Source organism: Emys orbicularis, chromosome 25 (assembly GCF_028017835.1).
Source record: "Emys orbicularis isolate rEmyOrb1 chromosome 25, rEmyOrb1.hap1, whole genome shotgun sequence".
Classification (NCBI taxonomy): Eukaryota; Metazoa; Chordata; order Testudines; family Emydidae; genus Emys; species Emys orbicularis.
The window spans coordinates 17,176,165-17,185,425 of NC_088707.1; the positions used below are offsets into that span (position 1 = coordinate 17,176,165).

Consider the following 9,261-nt stretch of genomic DNA (forward strand, 5'->3'; position numbering starts at 1 on the left):
TTGCTTTAATCCATTGACCTCTGGGTTTTGGGCCCAGCACACTGGTGCTGCGCTACTCTGCTGGTTCTTCATCCACAGCACCTGGCACCCAACCTCCAGCATCCGGACTAGCTCCTTGTGAGCTCTTGTGCTGGTAGGCAGATGTGCAGGCTGCTAGGCAGCAGCCTTGGTAACAGTAGACTTGTATCTCTGTGGTGCAATGGGTCAGTGCATTTGATTATTAACCAAAAGGATGGTGGTTTAAGCCCACCCAAGGGTGCTAATAAGCCTGCGCTACTTCCTTGCTCCTCAAAGGTCCCCTTTTGCCATCTTGAAACCATACCTCTTGGCCTCAGTGGTTTCAGCTGGTGGCCTGAAGACTGCGCTGGATGCGACTCAGAAACCCATCTCCCAGCTGCCATGCTGGGGACTCGGGCTTAATCCAAGTGCAAAACCTTCAGCCGGGCACGTTTCGCTCCCTTCCCGCCTCCGCCCAAGGGGCAAGGGAGAAACGGACAAGACACGCCGGCTCGAAGACTCCTCCCTCCCACTTCCCTGTAGGCTATGCAGAGCTCTTGGCCTGACTCATGCCTCGTCAGGGAAGCGCGGCCATGCTGCTCAAGCCTGAGTCCCGTCCGCAGCCTGGCCAAGCACCATCGCACCCTGGCGCGGAGCCTGGAGCCCATCATCAAGGTCAAGAGCAATGTAAGCACCTGACAGCAGTGCCACCTGGCACATCCCTGCTCCTCCCTAGAGCCCCAGGGGGCAGCGCTTGCAGCTTGTGCTACTGCCTTTTAGAGGTGACAGGTTTGTAGAAATTTTGGTGAGGCCGAAAGCCCACCATCCCTAAACTCCACCCCCCCAAACTCCGCCCCCACCTGCCTAAACTCTACCTCCACCTGCTTAAGTCTCTGGGAGGGAGTTTGGGTGGAGGGAGTAGGTGAGTCTGGGTTGCTGGGGCAGGGGATTGGGCATCCCAGGCATCTCTATGAAAGGAGCAGAAGGGGATTTACTGGAGATGGGGAGTGAATTGAGAGTGTCTCAGGGGGTTGTAGAGAGGTATTGCCTGGGTTAGAGACTGGCTAAAACACAGGCCCCACTGTGAGCAGGATTTGAACCTGCGCAGGGGAACCCTATTGGATTTCAACTCCAACGCCTTAACCACTCGGCCATCACAGCTGTAAAACTAGCACAGCCCCCATGCTACAGAAACTGGTAAATAATCACAATGCCCAGGCTTGCAGTCATCTGAAATACAGAATTCACACAGCAAACCTGGCTCTCAAAGCACAGGGGGGATTTGGGGTTTGTTCTCTTTGCTTAGCCATGTGCAGTAGCACAGAGAGCGCTTTGAAAAGTCTCCCCTTCCACACAGCGGGAATGGGAAAGAATGTTTAAGTTGAAGCTTGATGTGAATGGGGGGAGTCAGGACCACAGGACCAGGGATTGGCCTTTGCTGGAGAAACCAGTGACACACAGAACCAGGCAAAGAAAAATGTTTCTTCAACTCAGTAATTGCTCCCCTGGAATAGCAGCAGCATCAAGGAGTTGGAAAAGTCTCACAACAGGGACTAGCACATTGGTGGTTCACTAGCAGACATCTTAGGTACCATATCGGAGGTCAAGGTTTGTTTTTGGCACAATGGAGGGCTGAGTTTTATTGCCTCCAAATTTCAGTAGAAAAATTCAGATCCAAACTGTGTGGTGGGGAGATTGGTGGGGGTTTCTTCGATTTGATTTGCTTTGGTTTGTTTTTTTCATTTTAAATGTCCTTGATCATTTTTCCGGGAAAAATGTTTGTAAGAAAAGTTAAACATCTCCCTTGGAGTGAGGGGATCTCTGAGTGCCGGGGGGGGGGGATTTTCACAGAGGGGAGTTTAGGAGATAAATGAGAGGCTTTTGCTGCAACACAGGGAGAGGTTTTGCATTTTCATTTTTATCATGTGACAAACCTCCCCACACATTGCTCCCTTGCTGCTGTTGCTCAGTGGGCTCAGAGCCCACTGTCACCTCCTGTATGTGACCTACAGCCTTCCACTGACCAAGCCCCTGTAAACCAGACCTAACCTACCTAGTCTGCCCCTTCTCCCAGCTCAGCCCTTCTCTTCCCCCCCAGAGCCCAGGAGAACCCCTGTCTCCCTGGATCTCCCGGCAGCCACAGCTGGCTTAGGACGTGCACTGCTGACACAAGGAGCTAAGTGTGCACACACACAAGCGATGTAATAACTGTGTGAGTTTGGGCGACATAATCCTGTAGTGTAGACACTGCCTGAGTATTTCACTCTCTGTCCAGAGATGTGAGTGTAAAACAGCCACCTGCAAATACAGGGATTGAATTCCCCAAATTTAATCTCTTTGCTTTCCAGAAACAGGCAAACTTCAGTTCATTCTTGCTAGCTGAGGGAAAATTCAGGTAACACTAAGGTTTATGATTGATTAAATATTGTTTAGAGTTTAATTAATGTAATAGAAAAACAAATACTGATTCCAACATAACACCACAAGGTGAAATAGGAACAGAGACAAACCTTGTCAGTAAAGTCTCTTTTCCCAAAAGTTCCCCAAAATACTGTTAATTCCCACCCCACCTCCATAGGACGTCTGTGCAGGTTAAGTGCCCTGTGTCCATCTTCCCATTAGAATTGCCCTGGTTGGACATTCCCAGACCTGGACATTGGTGAAATACAGAATTTGAACAGCAAACCCGGCTCCCTGCACCAGGAATGATGTGGGGGTTTCTACCTGTCACTTACTCCTTTATCATACCACAGAGAAAGGTTTTTTCAAAAGCCAAATCATCCCTCCCCACCATCCCCAGTCAGCCAATGAACTCAGGAGAAGGTTACAGACACCAGAGACCTTAGAAACAGCTAAGTAACAACAAGCCCACCAGACAAAGTGGCTGAGTAGTTAAAACAATAACCTGTTAATCTTTGTCATCCTTGTGGGCAGGAGCTGAGGAAGCCCCCTAAAAGTGTGGGGGCAACAGGCACCCAAACTGTGGCCCCACCCCTGTGCTGTCCCCGGAGCCCCTGCCCCACCCCTTCCCCCTGAGTCTCCACCCTCCCCCCAAGATCCCAACCCTACACCACCCCATCTCCCCAGGACCCTGCCCCCCGCTTGATCCTCTCCACACTCTCCCACAGTCCCTTGCCCTTATGGCCGGTAGAGAGTTGGAGGGCATAGTCCTCCCACCTTTAAAAGTTCGGGGCCAGGGCCCCCGGCCCCTCCCCCATTCCAGTACCCCTGCTTCTGGGACTATTTTATTCTTCCCCCGTCTCTCTCCACTAACCATTTCCCTCCTTCAGCTCAGTGACAGCCCCACACTCTGTGCTTCCCACACACGAAGATTCACACACAGACCTTGCAGGAAAACCTCCCCGAGGAGTCGGAAGCACCTGAAGTACTGGAAAACAGAGGAGAACTGACAGTGGGACCCAGAGAGGTTCCCTGGCAGATTAAGGAGACCCCCTGCTGCCAGGATCACCAATTTTAGGGAAGAAGCAATTGGCTTTGCTTTTGGGAAGCTGCCTGGAATCAGATCTAAAATCATTATTCAATCTGAGATACGGTTACAGCAGCCACAACCCCCGTGTCACAACTATTGAAATCGCTTGGGCCTTATATTTTCCCAGCCACAGAACTAAAGGGATCTGAAATAAATCCTTGTTCAGAGTCAGTGAGGAGTGAGGGATCCTGGGGCTTTTCATTTCTTAGACTCTGGCACCATCATGTGACCATTTCAGTTTACTCCTTATAACACAGTCGATCGCAATCTCTGAATCGCTAAAAGTCCAGCTGCAGAGCGGGGCTCAGAGGCTGCCTGCCTGCCTGCCATGACCCCAGGCCGCTCCCAGAAGCGCCTGGCTGCTGGCACATCTCTGTAGCCCCTGGAGGAAGGAAGGGGGGGTGAGCAGCTCCATGCGCTGCCCCGCCCCAGATCTGTCCCCGCAGCTCCCATTGGCTGGGAACCAGCCAATGGGAGCTGTAGGGGTGGCGCTTGCCGGTGCGGTCAGTGCATGGAGAGCCGCTGGCTGCCTCCCTCCCTCCCTCCCAGGGGCCGCATGCCTGTGGTAAGTGCCTCCCAGTCGGAGCCTGCACCCCAAACCCCAGCCCAGAGCTCCCTCCCAGACCCCGCACTCCCTCCTGCACCCCAATCCTCTGCCCCAGCCCAGGGCCCCCTCCTGCACCCAAATCCCGCCCAGAGCCTGCACCCCTCACCCCCTCCTGCACCCCAATCCTCTGCTCCAGCCCAGAGCCCCCTCCTGCAGCAAACACAGTTTGCAGCCCTCGGGGTCACTCCGGACTCACGTTTCTGCTGCAGACTCTGGGGTCGGGGACTCCCGGAGCTCGGGGCAGAGCCGGGGCCGGGACACGCCGGGGCCCGGGCGGGTGCGAACCCCGGTGCCCTCGGACAGGGCCCCCCCAGGCTCTAGGTGTTCCGGGCCGGGCCCTGTCCCAACCCCGGGCAGCGGAGGCAGCGCAGCCAGAGGGGCCACGGGGTCGGGGCAGGCTGCAGCGCCCGGAGACACCTGCCCTGGCCGGGCGTGGGGCGGGGTCACCGGGCTCCTCCCGCCTCGCTCCCCCGGCACCGCAGCACCTGCCTGGGGCAGCGCGGGTGTCTCCCACTTCCAGCAGCACCGGCCACTCGGCCCGGGGTGCAGGGCAGGGCCCAGGTGAGCAGCGGCGCTGCTGGACCAAAGCAGATATTTTGTTGCCCCGGTGCACGCCCTTTTACAGTCCAAACAGGGACAGTGACCGGAAGTGCTCTTGCCCCAATTCCTTCTCTATTAGAGTCCAACCGGGAACAGTGACCAGAAGTTATGTTGCCCGGTGCACACACCTTTAGAGTCCAACTGGGAACTTCCGGTTCAGAGGTGACCTCACCCGGGACTCTCTCTAATGGTTCCCACCGAAAACAGTGGGCAGAGGTTGCCCTGGCCAGGGCTGGGGCGCGAGCAGAGCAGGGTCTGGGCAGGGCTGGAGAAGGGAGACTGGGGGCCCCGGGCCACACTGGGACGTGCGGGGGCAGGAGGGGCCGAGCTGGGGGGTCCCGGCTGCACTGCAGCGACTGGAGCCTCCCGCCGCGGCGCACTGGGGCTGGTGCAGCGCGGCCCGCGGGGCGGGGAGACAACAGCTTCCCTGGGGGGTTGGCCCCTCCCCCTATCACACAGCTTCTGCTTCTGCCTCGCATCGCCTCCCCCTCCCCCTAGAAATGGGAAGGCGGGGCCAGACCTCGCAGTGGCTGGTGGGAGATGGAGGCAGGGGAGACACTACATCTCCCATGGTGCATTGCCTCACTCCCCGGTCCCCGCCCACCCCACTTTTCATTGCAGGGGCAGCCTTGCCCAGTTACTGAGCTTGTGGCCCCGGGAGCTTGTGGCCCTGCCCTGAGCCCCCCGCCCCCAGACTCCATAGGGTTTGCCGGTGGGGTGCCTTGGGGGGTTGGGGTCAGGGGAAGATGGGAGGGTTTTGGGGGAAGGGGCATGGGGGGGTTACAGGTGGAGGGGCTGGGGAGCAACCCAGGAGGTGAAGGTGGCCACTGGGTTCCCAGAATGCCCGGGGAGACAGGGTGGGGGAGGTAACATCTGTTATTGGAACAACTTCTCCTGGGCAGGGAGACAAGCTTTTGACCCTGGCAGGCTCTTCCTCAGGGCCGGGAAAGGTGCTCAGAGCATCTCAGCTAAATACAAGGTGGAGTCCTCTGCCCAGAACACCAGCCATTCCAGGACTTCTGGGAACAGCGTCAGCCCGTCCCCACCCGCCCATTACCAGCCCTGGTGCCTAACCCCGAGGTGGCCGGCTCCAGCTTAGCGCCAGGCCTCCAGTGGTCACTGCTCCGATGGGGGTGGTACACACAGTGCACTGCCTTGCCTGGCCACCAGGGGGCACTGCCACAATGGTGGGGGTTTACACAGACCACTTCCCTAAATGACCAGCAGGGGTCACACAGAGTGCACTGTCTTATCTGGCCACCAGAGGTCACTGCCCCAGTGGGTGGGGAACACACAGGCCACAACCCCAACTGACTGCCTGAGATCACTGCAGCAATGGTGGTGGTGGGGAATATGTTTAGGGCACGGCCTGGCCTGGCCACCAGGGGGCACTGCCACAATGGTGGTCCGGGGAGGTGACTCACACAGGCCACTGCCCTAAGTGGCCACCAGAGGTCACCCAGCCTGCACTTACCTGCCAGGGGTCACTGCTGCAATGGTGGGGTGGGAATACATGCAGGGCACTGCCACACCTGGGCACCGGGGGGAAGGCACTGCTTCAATGGGTGGTGCTACACATAGAGCAGAGCCCCGGCAGGCCAAGGGGTCACTGCCGCAGTGGTGGGGTTCACACAGGCCAGAGGCCACACGGGATGTTCCGCAGCACCACTCTGCTGGCTTCCTACCCACAACACCCGGCACCCAGCCTCCAGCATCTGGACTAGCTCCTTGTGAGCGCTAGTGCTGGCAGCCAGATACGCAGGCTGCTAGGCAGCAGCCTTGGTAACAACAGACGTGTATCTCTATGGCGCAATGGATCAGCACGTTCGGCTATTAACTGAAAAGATGGTGGTTTGAAGCCCTCTCCGGGATGGTGGTAACCATGTGCTACTTCCTTGCTCCTCAAAGGTCCCCTTTTGCCGTCTTGAAACTATTCCTCTTGGCCTCAGTGGTTTCAGCTGATGCCCGAAGCGTGTGCTGGATGTGACTCGGAAACCCATCTCCCAGCAGCTCAGGCTTAATCCTCAAGGCCGAGCACAAAACCTTCAGCCGGGCACGTTTTGCTCCCTTCCCGCCTCCGCCCAAGTGGCAAGGGAGAAACGGACGAGACACGCTGGCTCAAAGACGCCTCCCTCCCACTTCCCTGTAGGCTGCACACAGCTCTTGGGCTGCCTCATGCCTCATCAGGGAAGCGCGGCCATGCTGCCCAAGCGAAGAGAGAAATGTGCCCGGCTCAAAGTTTAGCACTTGGCCTTGAGGATTAAGCCTGAGCGCCCAGCATGGGTGCTGGGAGATGGGTTTCTGAGTCGCATCCAGCACACGCTTCGTACCACCAGCTGAAAGCACTGAGGCCAAGAGGGACGGTTTTGAGGTGGCAAAAGGGGGACTTCCCGGCTCCCAGCAGAGCTTGAGGAGCCCACGAGGAGCCTTCAGTGGCATCCCTGGGGGAGTATAAATCCCCCTCCTTTCCATTAACACCTGAACTCACTGACCCAGGATACCACAGAAACACCTACCAGTAGCTGGTTTGCCAGGGCTGCTGCTCAGCACCCTGCACCACTTCCTGCCAGTGACAGAGCTTGCAAGGCACTAGCCTGGAGCCAGGGCCACTAGGTGCTGCTTACAAAAAGACAGCAGAGTGACACAGTGGAAACGTCCAGTGCCCATAACACAGAGGTCGGTTAATCAAAACCCTCTTCTGCCAGCACCGGGCCTCCTTCTTCTTACGCTGGGCCTTCAAGCGAGGGGGCGGCTGGCACAGCGCCAAGAGTCTAACCTGTGAGGCAGGAGGCGGCTGACGCCCTCAGCCTGCTGGGGAGCTCCCAGAAGTTATTAAGGGACAGAGACTCCTCAATGCCCTTAGTAACATAGGTTTGGGGCTCACCGAGGCCAGTAAGGGGGTCACTATGTCGGCCTTATAACCCTGGGTGTCAGGTCACTGTGCAGCTTTGATCTAGAGCTCGGATCCCAACAACCGACCAGCAGCCCACAGCCTCCCCCTGGGTCTGCCCCACCTGATTACTCCTTACAGGCTGATCTTACCCCCTTCCAGCCCCGGATTCACCCCCTAATCATCCTACTGCCACTCAGAGCCACAGATGTGGAGGTGCTGACAGAGAAAGGGGTGACTCTAGGATGGGGTTCTTCTCTAAAGATGGCTGGCAGAAAGGTGGTGCTCAGCTCTGTCAGCGACCTGCCCAGTTGCCTTGCTGCCAGGGGATGCAGACATTTCTGTAAGGTGCATAGAGGGGTTATTTGGCTTCCAAGATAATGTGAGGAATGTGCAATTATGAGAGGGAATTCCTATACCTCCAGCAACAGCATTTCAGGACCCCAGTGGCCTAATGGATAAGGCATTGGCTTCTTCAGCCAGAGATTGTGGGTTCAAGTCCCATCTGGGGTGAAAAACTCCTTTCTTCTTGTGTATTGCAAAGAAACCTTGGTCTTATTTTCACCAAGTAAGCTGGGAGATGTTTGAACAGTAATGACTGGATCTTGGGAACAATCCCCCAGAAATGTCATCTTCCCCTTGACAAATGCTTTCTAGACTCAACAGTAGCAAACACTTAATACTAGTGTTTGTCTGAGAATAGTGTGAAGGGGAGTGTTTACTCCGGGATGTCGATGAGCGAAACAGACAGAAAGAGCAAGGCCATTCTGAAAGAGAATGGATGTGGCTGGAGACAAAGCAGACCCTGAGAATGAGCAACGGTGTGAAAAGAAGAGGTTCAAATGTGTGTTAGGTGTTAGTTAGGTTGGTCTGGCAAATTTAAAGAAAATACCAATGCCCTTAGCATGATGCGGACACTGGCTGTTTCTGATCTTTTACTGAGAGTTCATTGAGAAATATTTTCCTTAATTATATTATGGAATAAAGGGTGGGCTATGAAAGCACCGTTCTTCCTGCTTTCAGCCTGCCAGACCTCATGGCTACATGGCATGCGGCCAATGCGCACCTTCCAGTCAACTGCTAGAGAAGACAACAGCAACACAGACAGGGATGGCAGCAGCGCAGTCTGGAGCTCCAGGAAGATGGTGGGACCAGGTCACATGAACAGGGAGGTGGCCACCCCAGCATGCACAAGGCTGAGCCAGCAAGTGTGGTGTGCGCTGCAGCATGCCCCTACTCACTTTTGCAACTGTGTTGCCCTGAAGACACTCATATGTCTGGGTGGTATCAGATCCCTGGATGGGCTCACAGAGCAGCTCAGCCTCGCTTGGCAGAGACTGGCCAGACCCCCAGGAAGGGGAGGGCATGCACTCAGGCGCTGTAATGGGGTTCACTCACCAGGGTGGCGCCTCCTGCTGTTTGTCTCAGGGATTAGCTCGCTCAGCCGGTGTTCCCTGTCCTGGTGGTGCCTTGTCCATCGTCGTCACCGCTTGCAGACCCGCCTCAGTCCAAGTACTGCAGCATCCTCTTTATGACTCGGCCATGATCTGTGCTCCTCCCTTCCAGGGGGATAGAGCGTGGGGGTGGGGAAGTATCTCCCAATCCAGCCATTTCCCCAGTGGTGAGTGGCTGGGAATCAGGCCCACACTACTCTGGGTCCCAGCCAGAGATCCTGTA

General features: G+C 56.3%; 2 non-coding genes across 2 annotated transcripts; one reads left to right on the forward strand and one right to left on the reverse strand.

Annotated features, from left to right (window-relative positions):
* Positions 1 to 1,076: 1,076 nt before the first annotated feature.
* On the reverse strand, positions 1,077 to 1,158 carry TRNAS-UGA (transfer RNA serine (anticodon UGA)). Its single transcript has one exon. It is a non-coding gene; the product is annotated as a tRNA-Ser (tRNA).
* A 6,866-nt stretch (positions 1,159 to 8,024) lies between these two features.
* TRNAK-CUU (transfer RNA lysine (anticodon CUU)) lies at positions 8,025 to 8,097 on the forward strand. The gene has a single exon. It is a non-coding gene; the product is annotated as a tRNA-Lys (tRNA).
* Positions 8,098 to 9,261: the final 1,164 nt, after the last annotated feature.